Source organism: Diadema antillarum, unplaced genomic scaffold (assembly GCF_040938485.1).
Source record: "Diadema antillarum isolate AM-2024a unplaced genomic scaffold, OU_Dant_1.0 scf00000224, whole genome shotgun sequence".
NCBI classification, from domain to species: Eukaryota; Metazoa; Echinodermata; class Echinoidea; order Diadematoida; family Diadematidae; genus Diadema; species Diadema antillarum.
The window spans coordinates 207,079-230,495 of record NW_027271113.1 but is presented as its reverse complement, the minus strand read 5'-3'; the positions used below and the strand labels follow the sequence as shown (position 1 = coordinate 230,495).

Below are 23,417 nucleotides of genomic sequence, written 5' to 3'. Positions count from 1 at the left end.
GTTGCATAAAAATTCCTGTTTGGAAGGAGATTATATCTTGAATTGGTAATATATTCATTTTTTTGAATAATGCAGAAGTTTGTGACAAATAATATCATTATCTTTGAAACATACAGGAAGGCCACAATAATTAGGTCCGATAAACATCATAATAATTTATTTGATTTTCTGTTTTGTTTTCTTTTGCAAATTTCCTTATCGATAATCAAGTCATTTCAGTGCGTAGATTATATTTCCCCTTGCGATATTAGCGAACTTTAGATTTGCGACGCGAACGCTATACGGACGAGGCAACCTTCCGGGTTGGACAATGGAAACAGCTGTTTTGCGTTTGTGCAAAACACGATTTTTGGCCTAATTAGCGTTCGCGTGACAGCAGATCTAATGTTCGCTATTCAATTCAAAGATCAACATATTCAGTGGAATAGTGTCACCCAGGATTTAGCCTCATGGCTGCTTCAGCTGCAGTAGCAGCGTTCGAAACGACTCCTCAAATTAGTTTGATAATCTTGAACTGGTGCGGAATATAGAGTCGCTTGAAGGCAATGACATTTAGCGATACATCCTGTCGAATACAAGCGCACGTATCGCTGATGTGCGAAAGGAAATGAATGTTCGAAGGGGTTATTACTTCGTCCCGTCACCTTGCCCGTGTTATCATGGTCATGACTTCGAATGTTATTCTTCGAGGTCTCCTGTAAGTTCAGTGAGGCGATCAAGCATCTCCCCTTTCTCTCTATTATGACAGAGAAATGATAAAAAATGACTTGTGTTACTGTTCTTCTTCTCCTCTTCTGTTATTATTATTATTATTATATATATATATATATATATTAGTATACATGTATATATATACATATAGATATGTATTATACATATATATATATATATATATATATCTTATATGTATACATATATAAAATCGAATCTTACACGAAAATAGGAAATAAAATGAAGAAAGACCATCATAAAGAGGTCTGAAGGTCAACTTGTTTTTAGTATTCGACAATAAAGTAAGCAAGATCCCGATAACACATGTGATATGACCGTATAGTATTAGTCCCCCACGCACAAAGACTAGCACATTATTGCACTCACACGCACACGCGCAGACAAACAGACACACGCACAACCAAGATAAAATGAAAATAGAGAACTGAGACAAATAGAGAAAAAATAGTACCCCTTAGAAGGAGAGGGAAGCGATACATAATCTCGAGGCCATCTTACAGTGTTGAATAATGAAACATTGTCATACCGTGCACAATGCCATGTGCAATCACGCACAGTACGTTAATACAATAGACAATGTCATCATAGTGCTGACAACAGAAAAGAAATCAGGGACGGCAGCCACTATTGAAAAGGTAATTACAGGAAAAAATGAAAACAAATTACAGCTGAAAACCGTGTCACGTTACAAGTGTAAAATCGTGAATCATATCAGGTTTGAAAAACTTTTTGGCAACTTTTTGATTTGGAAAATTACCTGAAAAGGGACAATCATGCTACTGGAGGCACACACACACACACACACACACACACACACACACCACTTAAACATTCACTTACAGCAAACGCTAGTTATCCAACATACTCACACCGTAGCATGCGATTCCGCAGTCGGACAACTAGGGGAGTCTTTTACAATCTCATTTTTTTTCGGGGGGGGGGGGGTGGGATGGAATTCATCGTTAATTTTGTGAACTATCACTCATCGGATGCCGTCGAGTGACATGTGGCATTATATTGATAAAAACAACATAAATTTCCAAATGACCTTGTGTGCATGTTGAGAGAGTATCCTGGTACAGAATGGTGTATGATCCACCTCTAACCATCTGTTACACCAATATGCAAATTTAGGTAAACATAACATATACAAATATTTGCCTCAGGCGTCAGCATTTCCATCTATATCTTCCATTCTTTTTTTCCTTTATCTGTCTCTCCCTCCCCCTCCCCCTCTCTCTCCCCTCTCTTCCCCCCCCCCCCCCCCCCCCACCATCCCCTTTTCTCTCTCGCACTGCTTTCAAGTCAGTTTCAGCCTTTGACGTGATGTGTCATGTCGAAATCGGCACGGTGCACCGTCCGAAGAAGTTCACATCTACGGGAGATTTCTTCCCGCGTTCGCGCCGACGCAGCACGGGAGCGTGCGCACTGGCTGGTAATAGCCTGATCCGTTATAAATTGCCACTACGGTGCACAGTGCAGTAGATCATGTCAGACTGCAATGAGGCGCCAATCGCACACCTTTCGGTGACTTGGTGACTTAGATACTTGGACATTGGTCATGGCTAATCTCAAGGCCATTTCATCTCGGTAAGTCCAATTCCTATTCTTTTCCCACTATATACACCATTTCGGTGGAAACAAAATCAGCATGATTTGACCCTTGTGTGATGAACTGGTTGCTTTCAAGTATGTATTATTTTACTCGTCTTTGATGCATCGTCATTTTTGCAAAAAACTCCTCAGGAAAAAAAAAGAGCTTTATAATGAAATTATTAGTGAATATTGTAATCCTGATTTGTTTGATTATCTTTGTCAGTGTTTTTTTTTTCAATCCGTGTGGAAATTTAAGCAATTATAATTTCCCACAGATGATTATCAACTTGTAAAAAACTGAAACTTAATATTGATTTATACAAATATCAATGTCTTGTGGTCATATATATATATATATATATATATGGTTCACACATATATATATATATGTATATATATATATATAATATATATAATCTAGTATGCAAGACCAAAGAAATTTCAAGAGTTTAGTTACATATTTACCCGAGTTGATGAAGTGATCCTTTGCAATATGAACTGAATTTCCGAAAAATCAGACACGACAGATATTAATCGCTTAGTGGTAGAATGACGCCGCCGCTGTCTAAGGGCCAGACATTCAGAAGATCGGGAACTACAGGAGATTAGGTTAAATTGATAATGACGTTTAAAACCAGCATTTCTTTTTTTTATGATATAAAGTCCAGCAAGATTGTAGAATACATACGCGGGAGTACGATCATACTTCCCGTGCTCGGTCGAGAACGGATACAACAGTCAAGCAAAAACAGACTCTCGTATGTGTTAGGAGTACGCTGATGAGTACGTAAGCCAGCGAAAGTGTAAACTGAGGAATTCGGATCAAAGAAACTAACCAGGTTTGACATTCTTACAAAGAGAGAGAGAGAGAGAGAGAGAGAGGAAGAAACGACAGAATTCTAAACCCCTTCTACACTACCTTAAAATGCAAATCCTCTCTGTTTGTTCTGAAGCTTAATGTTATTTTGAATCAACTTATTGCTCTCGAATGCCAGCTATCATAGGCAGCATTGGATAAGGCAGGCAAGTGCATGCGTAAGTAATCTATAGAATGTGAAATGAATGTTAAAAAAGTATGAAAAGGCTTGGCTCAAGACAAGAACAGATAAACTCCTTGCTGATGTTGCTACCATGGTATTCGTTTTTGTGGGTTTGTTTGTTATAGTGGATGAGACTTATTATTCATAAGGCAGAATTGACTTGGTTTAAATCTGCCTTCATCCTGAGGTAAAATGCCTTTCTCGCAATATTCTCGACATAATATGTTACACTATATATGAATATATATATATGAGATAAAAACTTTAAAATGACATAAAGCGCTTCATCCTGATGGGAAAGCGCATGCATGGTTTATAAACAAGACGCCAAACAGGTTATTAATCGCATTCTTCATCAGCGCCCAGGATGCGATGTATGATGTTAGATTATAATCCATTTCTGAAGCAGACACACACACGAGGTTATAAGTCTGTTCCTGGTCGGACGGATTTCAAAACTTATCTGCTTGTGATGGAATGCGTCTATAGTCCGTGTAGTTGCTGGGACTGTGCATGGTAACCGCGCACCAATTGGAATTTTGCCAATGTCATGCCCGATTACTCTGGACACGGAGATAAACGGTTCAGAGACCCATCTAATCTTGTCTTTGACTGACGCATCCGCACACCTCCGGCCCCCATCCCAGCCAGGTGTATAGTTGTGCCTTGTCCGTGACGGAATACTGTATCAACGTTTTAAATTCCGCGTAGATTATAGAGATCATAATCATCATTATTTTTTATTACCATCACAAAATCAATATCGTCCTCATCATTTTTATCATCATTCAGCTGAGGCCAAATGCTTGATAACCTGAGGGTTACTTATTCATGTTATTTAAAAATGGCTGGACGATCAAGCAATTCGGCACTCAAACTACAAAATCAATAAAGTCTTTGTAGTGCTCATTACTTAAACAACTTATTCATGTTAATAGCTTCATGGGCAACAGTTTGATTAATTGATTTCAGTCTATAATAAAGAGAGACACACAGATGACTGAAATGCCGAAGGTACGGCAATTATCTATAAAGCCATATATGTCGAGCTCCGCTAAACCGATTATAACGTAATAATCCAGATAATCTAGGTGCACGCTTTAGGAGAAACCAGTGAGTCCATTCAAATGACTATGATGTGAACTTGGTTCAAGTCAGGCGCGTCCTTTGAAATCAGTAGTGGAATTATTTTCGAAATTAAAGTTTAAAAACTCTGACCAACCTTTGTCTCTTCTCGTATAAATTTGATAGCATGAATACCCTAGACATGCACACACACACACACACACACACACACACGATAGCGAGAAAGAGAGAGACAGAGAGGTCAAAATACCCGTACTGACCACTGAATATCGACTGAGAAACGATGTTTTTACACGTTAATGATTATAACAGTGCCAGAAATCATCAGCATTCAGTTTTATAATGCTCATGACACAATGTGTACTTTTTGCTTGTGTGTCTATGTGTGTGTGTGTGTGTGTGTGTTCTGTATAAAAGTGATTTGATTCAGCTGAAAAAGAAAAAAAAAACTATTTTACTCAGGTCAATGAGAATGTCTTCTTAACCTTGCCATTGCTATAGGTCAAGTCCTCAACAAAATCAGTTTTTACAGCTTGTGTAATACAGACAAAAGGAAATTGACAATGGAAATACCATTTCTCTGTAGGCCATGTTTATCTCATGTCCATACACACTAAAAAATAAAGGTTCAAATTTGCACCCTATTTATCCCTATACCAGCATCCTGGGGTACACATTTGTACCTTTTATTATGCAAGTAGAAATTAAATCACTTAATATTTATATTCGGACCTACAAAGAAGCGGACATATCCATTAGAGTGTAAGTTTGATCTTACGGGTAAAACCTTGGTACTCGTGGTCTAAATGTTTAATTCACAATGTATTAATGTTTATGGTGCATGTTTGCACCCTTGATTAGGACAAAACTGAGGGTGCAAATTCGCACCCCTGCAGGTTCACAATTCAGCGTATTGCACCTCTAAGGGTATAAATTGCTTACTGTGGTGCAAAGTTGCACCCATTAGGGTGGTTGTATAGGGACAATTTTGGGGTTCAAATTTGAAACCGTATTTCTTAGTGCGTAGGTAGATATGTGAATTTTATGCACGCTTGACTCATTGGCAGAGGAAAGGGTTACTCACCCTTTCTGCCATTCATTTTAATAGATTCAGGACGATACATTATGATCTGCAATCCGCCGCTTATATGGCTTGCGGGCTACTTCCGTGTCTTGTATATATAGGTCTTATGGTAAATGCAAAAGGAAATGCCCCTTGGCAACCAGAAACGTGGGTGTCATCCATTAATCGTCGACAGACACTTTGAATAATACACCAACGACAGGTTAATGCCCCCACCTCAGGGTCGCGACATTACTGCATGCTGCCGAGTTAAATCAAAACTCTTTTCTCAGCTATTTTGCAAATCACAAACCTGTTACGTGAACGTATTCATCATGCGTCAGAACCATGCATGGGATGTTTAACTGATGCTGGCGGGGGAAAAGATACTTTGAAAAATAGTTGATCAACAACAGGTTACTATTCCACGCCTCAGGGTCATCGCATGAATGCTAACAAGTTAAATCGCAACTTTCGGCTCCATTACAGATCACAAACCTGCTGGTTAGAAGTATTCATCATGTTTTGTTGTCTAAAACCATGCATGATAATGTTTAATTGATGCTGGCGGGGGAAAACACTTTGAATAATAGTCGATCAACAACTGCAGGTTACTACCCCACTCCTTAATGTCACGACTTGAATGTTAACAAGTCGAATTATAAATCTCAGCTCCAATACAAATCGCGATCCTCTTACGTGAACGTATTCATCATGCCGTGTCGGGAAAAGACACTTTGAATAATGGTCGACCAACAACAGGATACTGTGATATCCCATCCCTCAGGGTCACGACTTAAATGCTACTAACTTTACTCATCTCAGCTCTGTTTCAGATCACGGACCCGTTGGGGGAAAGTATTCATCATGACAAGTGTGCAAACAATGCATGAGATGTTTCACTGATGCTGGCGGAAAAACAGGTTACTATCCTACGCGCCTCAGGCTCACAGCCTGAATGCTATACGGTGTAGATTATAACCATCAGCTCTATCATAAATCATCAACCATGTTAAATGAACGTATTCATCATTGTGACCAAAAAATGCATGAAATCTTTAACCGATGTTGGCGGGGGAAAAGACACTTTGAATGATATACGATCAGCAACAGGTTACTATTCCACGCCTCATAGCAGGGTCACCACATGAATGCTAACAAGTTAAATCATAACTCTCAGCTCCATTACACATCATACCTGTTGGTTAGAAGTATTCATCTTGTATTTTTTGTCCAAACACTGCAGGAGATGTTTAACGTATGTTGACAGGGAAAAGGACGCTAAAGGACTTCTTAGGGTCATGACTAGAATGCTTACAAGTTAAATCTGTCAGCTCTGTTACATTTCATGAACCTATAAGGTGAACGTATGCATAATGTGTCTGAACGCATGCATAGTGTGTCTAAACAAAGCATGAGGTATTTAACTGACATTATCGGGGAAAAAGACACTTTGAATAATCGCCAGTCAACAACAGGTTGATATCACATTCAGGCAGCTTCAGGTCTACGACTTGAATGCTCCCAAGTTTGATCATTATTGTCAGCTCTAGTACAACTCATCAACCATGTTAAGGAAACACTTTCGTATGCGTCCAAACAGTGCATTAGATGTTTAACTGATGTTGGCGGGGGAGGGGGGGGGGGGGAGGAGTTCATGAGACAGGTGAAAAAGTGATACGATCAGAAAGTTTTCTTTATCCACCCACCATGTTATGCCTAAATAAAGTTCACCTTGATTCGTTCCAGAGTAATTTCATTTGCTTGCTGCTCGCACTACATGTCATACCTCGATGTAATCATTTCGACCCTTTTAAGCCGACATTAATGTGTTGCCTTGTAATTCCCTGTGAATGATGGCAGTCATGCTCCGTTTCCACCACTCAGTGGATTAATGTTCATTGGAGGACTGGTATTATCCTTTCATAATGATGACTCTACTGTGCCTGCGACCTTGTAAAAGCTGCTATCAATAGTCGATTTGCCTCCTTTGCTCGAGGTATGGCAGCATCATCCACGCTTGCTCCTCCAGATAACCACTTAGGGCCAATTTCCTGAACAAGGTATCATAGGATTTACCGCCGTCACTCAGCGTGCCAATATCACTCGAGACCGTCTCATCTGTTCGACCCGGGGAAAAGTGAGGAACGCAGAGACCACTGAGGGAGTTTAGATTACGGATGCACTGTCAAAGAGGCCAGGTGGGAGTATAGTGAATTCCGCGCATCTTAATCTCCAGCCTCGAGGACCTTCTTATCCCCGCTATTCAAAATGCAGCACCGACTTCTACAATATCATACAATCCCCTCTATAACCATGTCTACGTGCACATCGTAATTCATATGTTATTGAAATCATGTCTCTTGCGTGTTTGCCTTTTGCGATTATTTGAGATTCCCGTTGTTTTACGTCACCCAGACAATGCTACTGAACATTAACACGCGGTATTACCTAAGATTCCCATCACAATTCACATTAGGAAGACTCAATTTAAAAGTTATCACGCATGGCACTCTCGTCACATTTGGGGATCTCAGCTCACAGTAGTTGAAACAAAAGCAATTCTCACCGCGAGGTGTAATGGAAAAAGACAGGTGCTAATAAGAATGCTGGAAGAATAGTTATCAGACGCCACAGACAGTCGCCACTCTAACCATAACGGGTCTGGGTAGAGGAAATACACTCGACGTACACTACCAAAAACAAAGAGTCATATCTACATCTTACAAAACATTCCACCAACGTTGACGTCAATGACGATGTCCTTATTTCATAATGTCACAGCGTAATGTAAAATGTTGCCACTGATAAAAGCTATGTCTTCTTAATTAGACCAAGGAGCAGAAAAACCAAGAATGAAATGAGGTATGTAAGTCAACACCCTTGTAGAAATTGAACTGGTTTTTGATGGTTGGAAAAGCGTGGGATTACATTATCTGTTAAAAATGACAGAATGCTGTTATCATGGACAACATTCAGAACCAGATGCCCTATAACGCTGTCGCAATGAATAAATCAAATCCTTGCTACACAGTTAAAGGAAACCGAAGCCCTAATACCGAAAGCACCAATATTAGCAGAAAAAAATCAAGGAAAGTTTGAGGAAAATCGGACAGTCTGACTCAAAAGTTGTATGAATCTTGAAAGTTTCGATGACGTCATCTATGGACAAGGAAACTACTAGACTTCATGACGTCATTATGGACAACAATATATAGAAAGTCATAAAGAAAGTTCACTGCACTTTCACGTTTCCTTTTAGTATAATGAAGAGAACTGGTCTTACCTTTTTCAACAAGTCAACAAGTAAATGGAAAGTATATTTTTATGAAAAAAAATAAACTGATGTGTTCGGCTAATATTGCGACTTGCAGTAGTCACTCCACATTTATATTTTGGCTTTTGTCTCCTATAAAGCTCTTGGAACCCCTTGGGGGCAAGCCTCAGCCGCACCTGTCTGCTGGTAAATCGTAGGGAAACACATATCCCCGACCTGCTCGAGGGGATCGCAAGGTTCTGAGAAAGCATTTGTCGTACTACCCGTGGTGAATATCATAATAACGACTTCTTACACTATGATACTGCTCCTGCGGGCACTGCTATCTGATATTGATATAGCATGAATAAAAGTAATGATTTGAATGGTTGAGATAAAAGTGATGACATTTAGCTACGAAAATGCGAAGTAAGGATTTGAATGGTTTAAATTAGAATTAATGCCAATAGTTCCGAAAATGTTTATTGTAACAGATGACAGATACTCCATGTAATAATGTGCTTAACACCAACATTCTGCATGAGTTGTAGTACATTTACACAGTCATATAAAACATGATAATAGTCACACTCTTAAAAATTGATATAACACGTTTCATTGATAAAGGCTTAATAGATGTGACTATATCCCACAATGATTTTCTTAGTAACTTTATTGGTATTCCTATACCGATTGGTTACTCAAAAACTCGAATTGCATTGGAGGAAATGAAATTTATATGAAAAAAAAAATCCGTTAATATTATTGGTAGATTTGCTTCTCAAGCTGACGGCTACAGAAAGAAAAGAATACGGAGTAATACGGGGAATTAGCTTGACAGAAGACTCAGATTTTCACTTTTTGGCAAATTGATTAAATGTATATGACTGTGGTCTATCATTATCTGAGAAATGTGGATAAAGATTTTGGATGCTCAAGACATCAATGGTTAGTTTGTTTTAATTTTCGTATTCAGATAAAAGATATAATAAACCATAAAATACGTAATATGAAAAAAAAAATAATCATCACCCATTCATCCGTATTCGTAAAATACAACAGTTCTTACTTGGGGTTCCGCATATACAAAATGACATTTTTCAATCACAAACATTAAAGATTACTCACAATAAAAAAAATGAACATATACAAAGAAAGATTTTACAATAATTAAAGCAATGTTAAAGATGTAATACCAATGATTCTATCCAAACAGTTGTAGAAATTTCAATTTTTAGAAGTCCTGCCAGGAATCATCAACTGACAATGAGAACAAAGAAACAAATAAACCTGTCAATTTTGACCAAAATGAATATAAAACTGCTACTGATTATAGTGTTTAGCATTCCCTGCATGTTTTGAGGCGAATTACTTTCACAACGATCAAAAGTAAATGGTGAAACTAAAGACTGAATCGATAGAATAAACGTTTTCATAAGACAACTTACTCTCCTTAACAAGAGTATAGCCCTTGTTTCAATAATTCTCGAATTAGAGTGCCAAACGTTGCCACTTTGATGAACGTAAAAATATCACAAGCTTAATTTCCATCCCATCGCAAAGTATGCTACATGTCAATAAAAGCAAGTGTGTGTAGTTTGAGATTTTTTTTAATTCATAATTCCCACGAATGCCAAGAATATAGGGGTCACTTCATATAATTTTGGTCTTGTTTGAGGAAGACAATTAACTCTGCGATCCAAGCTTCTAAGCTGAATGGTGTCATTAGTGGAAAAAGGTTGCTATGGATACGACGGACATATGCAATCACCAATAATAGTCTTTGCCTCGTATCTGTTTGCTGCGTTATTGCTCTAAAGCCCAGGTGAGTGAAAGACAATTAAAGCTAGTGATTTTTTCCCCATCATCTTTGTATTTTTTAGCTTACCGCTTATATAGACTGCACAACATGCCTCGAAAAAGGTAATAAACTTTAGCGCCTATATATATTCAGTTCAGTTCATCCTATCCTGAAAATGCTCAGGAAGGAATATGTGTGAGTGTGTGTGTGTGTGTGTGTGTGTGTGCGCGCGCGCGCGTGAAAGTGTATGTCTGAGGGGGATGGCGTTGATGAAATAGCAGCAGCAAAAACACCACTGTGTCACGCACTTTATACATAGAAAGGCTCCCAAATGACTCCATCGAGAACGAATTAAATAAAACAACAAATCGAAATAAACTATTAAGATAGGCAGCTTGTATAAGAGAAGCAAAGATAGGGAAAGATGACAGAGAGAAAAAATGTAAGGAACGGAAGAAGAGAAAGAGGAGAAGAGAGATGGAATGAAAAAAAGAGATAGGGAGAAATGGGAGATAGAAAGAATTGAGACATGGTATTGTAAAGTGCGCTTGCGCAGGCCTCAGGACCTGTGTTCTAACTCAATTTGTCAGTGGCAATGGTCAAATACTGATATGCGTCGTGGGGATCCCATACGCATCCATTAACTGAATTCCCCGTCAAGTCCCCCAGCTCCTCTCGCGTTTATCTTACAGTGAGATCCACAAACCGCCCGTTGGCCATTCGGCAGTCGACGTGACGCGCACTTGAATAGATCGTTGGTTACGTATACCCATCTCGTTAGAAATACGAGCCCTGAATACGACCATCCACATCAAACACTTCGTTGGCAGTTTTCGGTCTTCAACCAGGTCAGGTCAAAGGAACCTCTCGATGTGAATCGTCTAGAAGACAATAACAACAACAGTTGACTTTCAAAGTGAACTCATGGGGCAATTTCTGTGTGAGGCGCCCTTTAATCAAATATATTGAGGAGTCTACCTTGTTGACCTTTTCTCTTTCCCTAAATTGAATTTTGATTCTCACCTCTTTCGTAAGCTTTTACATAAGTGTAAAACCATCACCTTTGTGAAATGTGCACTTTATCCTGAGGTGAGATAACCTTTGTGTAATTGCCCTTTTAGTATTGAAGCGGATAGAGCTGGTATGTAAAATGCTGCACATCGTGTTCGTATTTACGTTTCTGTATATGTGATGGGTATGTGTGTGTGTGTGTGTGTGTGTGTGTGTGTGCAATAAATATGTTCAGAACGGAGGGGAATTGCGTTACGTAGAATAAAAGATAATATACAAGCACTCACACAAAAATAGAAATAAAATCATACATCACTGGCAAAAGTACGTCTTTAAAGGATACTCGCTGCTGCAGAGAGAATCAAAAAAAAATTTTCAGCTGAGCGTGAAACACCTTGTTTTTCGTAAGCTACTTACAATGAAGCACTGTTACGTAAAATCACAAGTGATTTACATGAAAACGACAAGGATATTGGTGACCTTGCCAGAGGTGCTTATGTGACATGAGACTAGAAATAAATAGATGAGTTTTGTAATCATATCACTTTAAAAGAAGTAGCATAACGGGAAGTGACAAAAATACATTTCAGACATTAATATACATTAGAATTTCTTTCATTTTTGGGCATCGGCAAACGTGTGAATTGCGTCATTGACGTCATGCGGTGCCTATTGTCTATTCTGTTTTCAAAATAACACCTTTAGATGACGGGAAATCAACAATATACCAGGAACGGAAGAGAGAGAGAGAGAGAGAGAGAGAATTGAAATATACCGCTGATGATTATGAATGCATAAACTGTTACTGCTTTAGCAACAATACATCACGCCTCAAGGTTGTTTCTCCATCTTAAAGCGTCTTCTCCACTATTTTTGACTTTTCTTTTATATACTCTGAGTAATAAGTGGCGAACAAAAGGGGAGAGGTTTCATTAGATTAAACACCCTCTGATTAAAAAAGTAGACAAGTTTGCGAATTTTACAGTTCCCCATGTTTTGAAAAAAAATAACGAATTCAAATCTAGAGAGGAGATGACGTCACCATCGCAGAGGTCTGCTATTGGACAACACATCGATCTTTACTAAATTTCTTTTTTTATCCAAATTAATGACGAATAGTATCATTTAAAAAGTAGTCTTATGTTATCATCATTATTGAATTATGATATAAACCCATCAAACGATGACCTCAGGGAAAACAAAGTTGCAGTTTAAGTTCAAGTTCAAGTTTATTTCCATTTTCTGACAATAAGATAGTATACATCTCACTGTTTTAGGGACAGAAATAATGCAAACAAGATAATGTGGATTGAACAGAGTAAACAACAATGAAACCTTAGTTACGATACAGTAAAATGAGTACTGAACTAATCAAAGCGAAGTACCAATATGCATTGTGCGAAAAATGGAGGGACCCACTGAAAGGACAATGCTCGTAAAATATGGGCCCCTCTGGGAGAAAAAAAAATCAATGGAAATGTTGCCTAATCATTCACGACAAATATGATTTTCGTAATATTTGAGAGAGCGTGGATTACATCGAGGTCTCCTCCATTGTGAGATTACTCATTGAAAACATGTGCACCTTTAAAGACAGATTATTTACCATTTGCAGATGAAACCAAAACTCAGCTTTAGTGCTTCAAAATAGTTCTATAATGTGACTTAGGGATAGAAACAACCAATGTAGAAATGTAAATCAGTATAATCAATGTTAAGTATTGTATAATATACGAAATGTGAACAATTGTAGTTATAATAAAATTGTTTCAAGAATAAACCGTCTACAGTTATGGTTAATGGAGAAAAATAGTGATATCTCTTTATATTTTTGGCTTTATTGCGAAATTTTCATATGGTATATGTTTTGTGACACAGTTAACCTACACATATATATGCATCAAATGTGATAACTTGGAACATGTTTTTAATTACTGTTCCCAATAGTAAACAATAGGGCCTACATTTTATTCCAATTCCAGAACTTAGATATTCTACCCATTATCTGATTTTAAAGAAGTATTTATAATTCAATTCAATTCAACTTTATTTTTCACCTCCATCAAAATGAACAAAGAAATTATGTACATTGCATATACACGGGATATTTGTGATACAGAACAAAATTAGAAAAGGTACATAAGATAATTATGAAAATGAATAGTAGATGCGATTACATCTATGTTAAATACATAAAGCGCATAATACAAGTCAACTAAGGATGAGGATGGAAGTGGAGGGTCTCACTAAGAAGCAAAGCTTGTACGATATGGGACCCTCAGAAAATACACAAAACATCAATATAAAACACAATAAACGAACCGATGTCAACTGACATCAAAATGATTGGGAAGAGGAAAAAGAGAGAAAAGGAAAGGAAAAAAAAAGAGGAAAAAAAGAGAGGAAAAAAAGGGAGAAAAAAGAGGGAACTACAGCATGTGCCATTGTGGACGCAAGCAATCTGGATTTCATAATGTAAAATAAGTTATGAAATACAAGCTGGATTGAATGTAATGCAAAACATTTTTTATACGTAGTTATGTTGGTAAGAATGCAGGAGAAAAAAACAAACACATCGTTATATTTAGAACACAGACAGGGAAATACTTAGGAGGACTTATGTAAAAAAGAATGATGACTTGACTGAGATGATAAAGGGAAACTAACTCTGTTGGATGTTGTAAAATTGGATGTTGTAATTATACCTGTCTGAACTTGTTCTACAAATGCGCTGATTTAAAGTCATCTAAAAAAGGAGAGTCAATATTGTCCCTTTTTTGGTCTCTGAGAATCCTACTTTGACACTAATGGAGCTGCAACAGCTCAACAGTTGATACACTCACACCTCACAACATGTTTATTATTTTATTCTCACTCTTCCTTTCCCTTGCATTTGAAGTTTTGTTGTTGTTTTTGTTGTTTATCCTTCTAACTCTTTAGAGAAGATGGTCCAACTGAAAAAAACATACTCCAGAAAAAGGCCACATACAGGCATGTTTGTGGTAGATGTCGGTCAAGTGTATAGCTGCAGTCGTGTAGCAAAGAGGAATGAGGGTTGCCATGGAGACGTCTGCCAGGTAATGTTCTCGCGCTCCATCTCATCCTGTTTGAGATTCCTCTCAAGGCCGATGACTGCGGAAGTGACTGGTACTATGTGGCACATGGTTGTCAATTGTCCGGATGTATATTGTTCGGGCAAGGAGCTTCCTGGGTTCAGAGGGGGATGTCATGCTGAGAATGTTTGGAGCGAACTGGGTCGGGCTTCACCGCGATTGACTTGATCGATTTGGTCGTTCAATTGAGAAGGCATGCAGACTGCGTGTATACTCACCACAATAGTGCCAACTCAGGTTGTCATTGCACTTCTGTTATATGTGGCCTATTTATGGCAGTGGAACCTATTGAGCATCTCAATATCAGCTATTCTTTGAATGCATAAGAATGCTCATGATATAGATTAGAGATTATGGAAACTGGCGCAAAGAAATGAATGCTAACACGTACGTATCCTCACATCTTTTCTCGCAGCCCGGTAACAACATTTTATTTTATCATTTCATTTTTTTTTTTCGGGGGGGGGGGGAGGAGTTCATTTTAGAAAAGGAAGACCTTTATGTATCCAATATATATATATATATATATATATATATATATATACATAATAATATATATATATATATATATATATATATATACATGTATATATATATATATATATATTCATTTATCTATTTATATATATGTATATATATGTTCATCTTGGAACTTTCCACGTGTTGGACTTCGAATGTTGTAATTATTTGAAGAAAGAGTCTCAAGTACGCCATAGATCCAACGATAACAAAACTTTTTATTACAAAATTTTTGGTCTGCCTCAGACCTTTGTCAGTGCAAAGACAATGATGGACAATGATAAACATGAATAAAAAATCCCGGATAACTGGATAGATAACAAATAACTTGTCAATATATATATATATATATATATATATATATATATATATATATATATAAGTTATCTATCTAATTAGTCTTATGTTTACATTGCATTAACGAATCTACAGAATAACGCACATGATAAAAAAACAACAACTCACCTTCTAGCTGCGTAAGGCCATAGTCGAGGTTGGGTTATACACTGGTCTTCAAGACAATTATCTCGTTCATCCATTCTCTCGGAGGGATGACTCTCAACAATAGACCCTGGTGAGGCGGGGGTGGGAAGAGTTCAACCTATCAAGGTTATTGGTATGTATATATGGACTGTTGTTGATTAAAACACACACACACACAGACACACTTTTTTGTTTTATGAAATTCTTTATTTAAGTTTCATTCAATATCAGGTCCATGTTGACAATGAAATTAATATGAACAATATCAACAACCAAAAAGCAGCTGCATTCTTCTTTCTTGTGCTGCTACATCATTTTTTCCAACATACAGTACAATATATATATATTTTTTCAAATCATACCATGTTTATATACGAAAAATGACATGAAATTATGCAAATTAAATTGATTAACCTAATCAAGCCAATCCATATCTGCCTTACTACACACACACAAAAAAAAATGTGCAGCTAAATCCCTTTTTAACATACTTTTTTTTTGCAGAGCACAAAAAACCAAAAAAAAAAACATCTTGATCAACTCGATCAAATTAATCAATATACGCTTCATTACATAAACTCCTTTACACTCCCTTGAGAATACAGCATTTCCCCAAACTTGCCATAAACTGAAAAAAAAAAAATCATGCTTAAATTGACCGAACAAACCTCATCATCATTTTTTTTCAACCTACCCCCTGTACAAAACAAAATAACCATGTGTGCATAAGGATTATCAAAACAAACCGTATTCCTGCTTGACCCCCTGAACTTGCACACCATTACTCTACTATATTACCTAACTACATCAACTATAACCCCGCCCATCCTCATTTATATACGCAGACATACACAGACACACAGACACACACACACACACACACACATCATTCCATGGGGTCCTAGTATATCAATTTTATACTAGGACCCCATGGAAGAACAGCCATGTCTTCGTAGACTGAGCTGAATGGGCTATCCTACCGTACATATTCGTTGCTTATTTCCCTCTCTTGTTTTCTTCCTCTTTTCCATATTTGATGCATTCTATGTATTATTCTACTGTTGATCATATGTTGTATATTGCTTATCATACTTTTACTGTACTCTTTTTTATGCTGAATTTACGGTGAATAAATAAATCAAAATCAAATCAAACACAAGCACAAAAGCACAAAAGCACAAAAGCACACACACACACACACACACACACATACACCAAACACACACACATACATTCCATCATGTCTTGTGCAATTTGAGCTTTGAAAAGAAGTTTCCACCTCTCTCTGTTTTCACCTGTTTTTTGATAAAAGCGGACCCTGCTCGCCAGCGGAACCCCTCCTCCCTCCCCCCCCCCCCCCCCCCCCCCCCCCGTTACGGGCCTGCCTCACATTCTACTGTTCTTGTGGCGTGTAGGCGGCTTTTGCTAATGAACGTTTTTGTGAGCACTGAACGTGTCAAATACACCTGCCACAGAGTGAAAAGCCATTTCACTACAATTATTAGTAATATGCTGCATTTCTCATAGTGCGGACAGGAATCCCTACGATGTGCTTTTAGTAACTCGTACTTTGTTCGGCGCTGGTTGCAGACGAGTTCGCCCTTGCCACCTGATACTGGTACGACGTGTTGAAAAAGGTGATTAATTAAAACAGATGTCTGTATTAACTTGTTCTTTCATGGACTATCAGCGAACAGTGACTAATCATGCCCACATTGCAACAATGACGGCCATATTATTAACACGTGTTGTGCATGTTCCCGGTGAATGGCTCTTATAAGACAGGAACATAAAACACGAAGGACTGCCTTCTTTGTTGCTTTTATGCAGAAACCTACACTGTGGACATGAATCGTTTTAACCTTGCACTGATTGGATGGATGCAAGCGGGCGGTTCGGACTGAAATTACCTGTTGTCGTTGTTGCCTGTGACACCAAAGTAGAAACTAAACCCGAGACTGAATTAATCAAAACATTCGGCCAGAATTTCTCAATGTAAGGAAATACATGCGACTTGAATGGAAATACTTATCATACGCCTACACTAACACTTGTAGAATTCATATCGTTTTCATTGTTATCAAGGATCACTTGAAGAAAACATGAGGAAAACTAGAAGAGGACGTCGAAGATGATGAAAGCTTTTTCTCCTCTTCTCCACGAACATGATGAAGGAAGAAAATTCCCCCCCCCCCAAAAAAAAAAGGATAAAGTGTTTTTTTTCCCTAATGGGGAGCAAGAAACAAAATAGTGAACTAAAATCTACGTCAAACAGCCTTTTCCCTATCTTTCTTATCATAAATAACATAATAGAATTGTTTGTGCGTGTCGCTTTTCATTTTTTTTTTCTAGTGGAAAATGATAAGGCCTTACTCTTGAAATATCAAGAAGCTCTAGAATGTTCGAAACAGTAGATAAAACTTGTGGAAGATGACTCTAGTGATACACACGTAACATGCCGCCAACACGTTGGAGTTTCGTAAATACAGCACCTGCTCATGGTGTGTTTTCCAGGTTCAACAGTAAACCCGTTTTATATGAAGCGACACTGCCACTACTAGTATTGCATCCTCATTATCCCTGAATTTGACCTCTGCAATGACAATAATCATCATCGTCAGACTGAAAAGTGGTCACTGGGGGAACGTAAATATTTTCTTACAAAAAGAACCATTAACTTTAAGAAAAGAGAACGAGAAAAAAGTGAGTCGCTGACGATCTGATGGAAGATCGAAGAGCTGCCCCGTGAAATACTTTACTGTGAACTCGATCATTGAGCACCGGACGTTACTTGTCAAAAGGTCAATATCGAATCGTCAGTCCTCAATAAAAGCTAGCTTTCTCTGACTTTACAATTTCACTCTAATACTTTTTGCAGTTTTGCAGGTATACGCTAGAGCAGAAAGGAAAAACACCAGACTCTGTTTCTTACTTTAGACTTTCAAGTAAGCAACGTTCTACAACGAAATTATTTTGTTGAAGTCAGGACTGCTATGTGCTCATAGAAGAAAACGGATATAACGTTTCAACAGAAAAGTGGAGTCGACCTCACAGGGACATATGGACTATGTGTTGTGCGCTCTATAAGCACTGTTAATAATGATTATTATCATTGATTACTATCATGAATAATAATAATAGTAATAACAATAATAATGATAATTATAATAATAATAATAATGATAGTAATAATAATGATGATGATGATGATTAGTGTTATTATTATTACTATTGTTATTACTATCATCATTAATATCATTATTATTATTACTACTATTACTATCATTATCAATATCATTATCATTATTATTTATCTCAATTGTATGACAACATCCTTAACTTTCAAACCTTTTGCACTGCGAGGATTTTACGTCTACATGCATGTAACGGCTCTCGTCATCCTGGCCTATTCCTACCAGCGTATTCAACTATTCTCATAGGAGATGCTTGTTACAAGCCTGTTGTAATACAGAATCCAATATTTCAGTTCCTGCAATAACACAGTCAAGCAAATATTTGGTTCGAATTTATGACAATTTCTGTATGTCAGTTTTCATCTGGGTGTATATTCGTCTGTTCAATTACGTTTTACTTCATAATTTCTATGTTCCATCCGATGTAATCCTGTCTCTTTTTCTCTCTCCTTAGCATTCCTTTGTATTGCTACATTTTTCTTATGTCTCTTCTACTTTTATTATGTTTATTCCAGATTGCATCATTCTGTTCGTCTATTTCTATCTTCATCCTTATTGCTATGTATAAACACGTTTTCTCAAATGCAGTTGCACGTTTCTCCATCTTACTCGCCGTATCTTCATCTCTATCCGCATCCATTTTTCATCAGTCCTTGCGTTTCAGTTTATCAGTTTCGTTGTCTCGTTATATTTTTTCTCTCTCATGTTAGTTCCTACACTGCAAAAACATCGGTGTTAGTGTTAACACCATGGATGTTAAATCTAAGACCGATAAAATGTCAGTCGAGGACCACACCCACAGGTGTAGAAAGTATGTCGTAGTGGTGTTGAAAAGTGTTCACCTGGCACCTCGTGGTGTTCATTTGACACTGCAGAGCTGGTGATATTTTGACACTGCGCTGGTGTTAATTCAACAATGACACCGCATGGTGTTGATTTGATACTGCTGGTGTTAATTCCCATGGTATAACACCCGTCCAGCTTCAATAGGAGACCACACCAACTGGTACGTGTTACTAAGTATGGTATGAATGTGTTCACGTCTTCTTCTTCTTTTTTTTTGATAAGTACTTTATCGGAAAATTCTTGAAATTCTTGAAAATCCTTGTTGAAGTTCAAAATCAACAAGAAGAACAATTACTAAGAGACTATTCAAAAACAATTTTATATTTTGAAATGACACCCGGAGGTGTCAATCTAACACCATAAGTGAGCATCGGAAGTTTAACACCAGCTCGGTGTTTCATAATATGAATATATTAGATATTAATATAATTAACAATAATACTAGATATCATCTAACACCGGACATTTTGCAGTGTACATCTTCTGAGTTCGTACGGTAGATTGGCGACAATGCAATAAAATACTGCCTTTCCATCAGGCTTCTATATCTCTCTTCGTCGACTGTTTGACAACACTTGAGAGGGGGGGGGGGGGGAGGGTCATTCCTGTTTCGTAAAATCAAGGCACTGTGCTACATTCTTCAAGATGTCTATGGAAGAGATCCGCAAATCGTTGACCACTCCGATTATCAATTCCCACCGCATCTCCAATTCCCGCCTGCTTGCTCCTCTCCGTGAAGAGGTTTAGAATGAGAATGGAGAAAGGAGATAAAAACTGAGGATGGATGGTGGGATGGGAGGGGGTCGTAGTTGGGTAAAGGTAGTGAAAGTGGATATCCGCAGATTGACGTCTGTATGCTGAAGGTGGAAAACAAAGGCCGACAGGGATCGTTGAGTTGCGGGTACATTGAGGAAAAGAGGAAGTGCGAAGTGATGATGGGTCGCGAGAACTTTGTCCATAAAAAACCATTGAGAGTGGAATAACCTACCTGCGGCAGCAATCTCATCGCTACTACGATGCACGGTTTCGCACTCGGGCCAATCTTTAAAATGTTTTACACGTCTAGCGTAGCCTCAACTTATCGAAGGAAAATAATGGCGAACGTATTTGCCCGAAATGCAGTGTAATCTAAATTTTAGAAAAAAATGCATCCCATTGTTAATGTGTTGACCCCCCCCCCCCCCCTTGTTGCTCGAACGACTAGGGAACATAAGCAAATCCATTACACCGCTGCAAGCATGGTTTAATAATTACACCTATCCCCACACTATGTTTTGGCCTTTATGTCATACAGGCCTACATGAAGTTCCTTGTTTGATGTTGTTGTTTTTGTTGCCTTTGTTGTCTATCCTCAGTATTATTATTAAATTTATACTTCTAGTTTGTAAGGATATCATTTTCATTTTTTTTTTGTCTACGCCATTTTGTGGCTAGATCATCACACATAATTCCCACGGGTCCACTATGATTTACAAGACACATTTTCGTCCTGGTTGGCAGGCTTTTGTAAAAAGAGGCACGCACCTTTTTACAATCATTGCCTTTAAGAGAACCCAGTGCGCTGCATATACAGAGTGTGTAGATGGGCATTTTTGAAGCTCGCAAGAGAAGGGTTTATCATACTTCGAAATTGGCATGGTCATTATCGAAATGTCAAATTTCCCCTTTTCCCCCGAAAAAATGGAGTCGGAAGCATTAGGGACATTATCTGCCTCCTGAATGAGGGCCGTGAGTTAAATCTATGGAAAAATCGTTAAAAAAAAAGAAATAAAAAAATTCAGCGTTCGATTTCAATTTCAGTTCAGGATCAGCAGCATGTTAAGTTCTCTCCCGACGACTATTTATAGATGGTGGTTATCTCACAAGTGGCAGACAGCAAGAAATACCAGCAGCCCGAGTCCATCATCACGTCTTCAATTAGTTTTCAGCGTCACGCGGAGTGCAGGGATGAAACCAGTTAAGATTCCACATCTTCACGTATAATCTGTAATTGTCAATCACGGTTTATACGAAGCGATATAAATAATATACGACTCTAAAAACACCTGGTAGCTGTCACTGTTCGCTATTTCTACCAGATACTGTCATTATTTCCTCCAGTTTCTTTGAATTTAACCTCTCTTATTATAGCTTAAGATAGATCACTCCCCAACCCCACTCCACTCCTATGTAGACGCAAACATTCATTAACATTCTTTCGTCAGGAATTGTTTGGAAAAGTTTTCCTGTTAAAATGATTCCCTCTCCTATCTCCTTCCCTTACACCCCTCCCCTCTCTCCATTTCATTTCACCTACATGTATTCCCTTCTAGAGTTGACGTAAAGGAATGCACTCTATTGCAATGTAAGCAACACCGGTGTAGTTCTGTGATTTCCTGTATAGAATGATAAGGAATGTCTAAAACGTGCAATATATGTTCCTACGATTCTTACTGAGCACATTGTTTTATAATCGTATCAAATAATGATTACTGCTTTTCCTATATGATAACCTCAGTAAATATCAAAACCCATGAATCTCGAACGCTCTTCCGATGAATTTGGGGGTGCATATATGATCTTTTTCATTCATTTCTCTTTTCTTTGAAATAAAATTTTACAATATAGGGCCTACATTGTGGATTATAATCACATCTTTTCTATTATCACGTCAGTGAATATAAAAATCCATGAATATCTAACGTTCATCCGATTAATTTGGGAGGTGCATGTCTTTTTCATAATTTATCTCTTCTTTGAAATGACATTTTGCAATATATATTGGGGATTGTAATCATTGCTTTTCCGCAGGATGTCCTCTGTAAATATTAAAATCCATGAATTGGTAATGTTCGTCAAATGAATTGGGAGGTGCTTTCCTTTTACATTCATTTCTCTTTGACTACTACCAATTTATGTATAATATAGATAATAACAATTGCTTTTCCATGATGACCTCAGTACTTATTGAAGTCCCTAAATTTCAAAAACTCATTCAATGAATTGGGGAGGGGCATTTCATGACTATATCATCATTTCTGTGTATTTTGGTATTCATTTCATTAATTTATCAAGAGCTAATAAATGATGCATTGCTTTTATATAGAGCACGACATTCAAGATATTAATATTCTAAAGGATTCATCTCACAACTACTACTTCTCCTCCTCCTGCTACCAAATTTATACTACTACTACTACTGCTGCTGCTGCTACTATATGCTACTTCTACTACTACTACTACTACTACTACTACTACTACTACTACTACTAATATGCTACTACTACCACTACTGCACCTGCAACTACTACTATAATTACTACCTTTACTACTGCTACTACTAGCTATACTATTACCATTACCGAGAGTTTAATCAGTCATGGATATATCATTAGTTACAGTTCGCTATCAAAAAGGTTCTAATCCGAAGATGAAATATGTTTCATTACTCCGAAAGTTCGTTTTAATAGTCCGAAAATGAAAAAGGGTTCGTTATTCCGAAGGCTCTATCTATAACGAACTTTTTTATGTATATCAGTCATATAATTTGTTGTGTTACGTGTGAGGGGAATGCATCCTTATACAAACACTGCTTTTTAGCATTCCTCCCCATTTCCAGCATTTCCGTATACTTACAATATTTTGTAAACTTATCCTTTATTATGAATTATGATGAACTTTATGCATTCAATTTCTGA

The 23,417-nt window shown here is 37.6% G+C and overlaps 1 protein-coding gene across 1 annotated transcript in view; it reads left to right on the top strand.

Annotated features, from left to right (window-relative positions):
* The first annotated feature begins 2,246 nt into the window (after window positions 1-2,246).
* Window positions 2,247-23,417, top strand: part of LOC139724625 (galanin receptor 2a-like) — a 53,903-nt gene continuing 32,732 nt past the window's right edge. Inside the window, exon 1 of the mRNA XM_071635757.1 lies at window positions 2,247-2,322. The gene's annotated coding sequence lies outside the window, so the exon portion shown is untranslated. The remainder of the gene's footprint in view (window positions 2,323-23,417) is intronic.